The sequence below is a fragment of the Sesamum indicum genome, unplaced genomic scaffold (assembly GCF_000512975.1).
Source record: "Sesamum indicum cultivar Zhongzhi No. 13 unplaced genomic scaffold, S_indicum_v1.0 C06678, whole genome shotgun sequence".
NCBI lineage: Eukaryota > Viridiplantae > Streptophyta > Magnoliopsida > Lamiales > Pedaliaceae > Sesamum > Sesamum indicum.
This window is the reverse complement of record NW_011634504.1, coordinates 1-308: the sequence shown is the minus strand read 5'-3', so window position 1 is coordinate 308 and position 308 is coordinate 1. Positions and strand designations below refer to the sequence as shown.

The following is a 308-nucleotide window of genomic DNA, read 5'->3' as shown; positions in this document are numbered from 1 at the left end:
CTCATCCGTGGATTGAAGGAGATGATAAGAGGGCATCAAGAGCAATCATGATTCAGGTGCCTAATGTCTTGATGCCTAATGTCCAACTCATCATTCACTTGATATGCCTATTATATAAACTGATATTTGTTTCTTCCACTCTATCCGAATTCAAGAATGCCACGAACACTTTTTCATGGAAATCATGCTTATAATAACAGCCATACGATTGGGCACATCACTGCTGGAATTGAGTATGGTAGGCCATTTTGTCCAAAATGGGATGGAGCAGCTCGAATTATTTCTCAGGTGCATTTCTGTAATTTATG

At 39.3% G+C, this 308-nt stretch overlaps 1 long non-coding RNA gene across 1 annotated transcript; it reads left to right on the top strand.

The window, feature by feature from the left end:
- On the top strand, positions 1–288 carry LOC105155355. The gene is made up of 2 exons (XR_847305.1): positions 1–56; positions 156–288. It is a non-coding gene; the product is annotated as an uncharacterized LOC105155355 (long non-coding RNA).
- Positions 289–308: the final 20 nt, after the last annotated feature.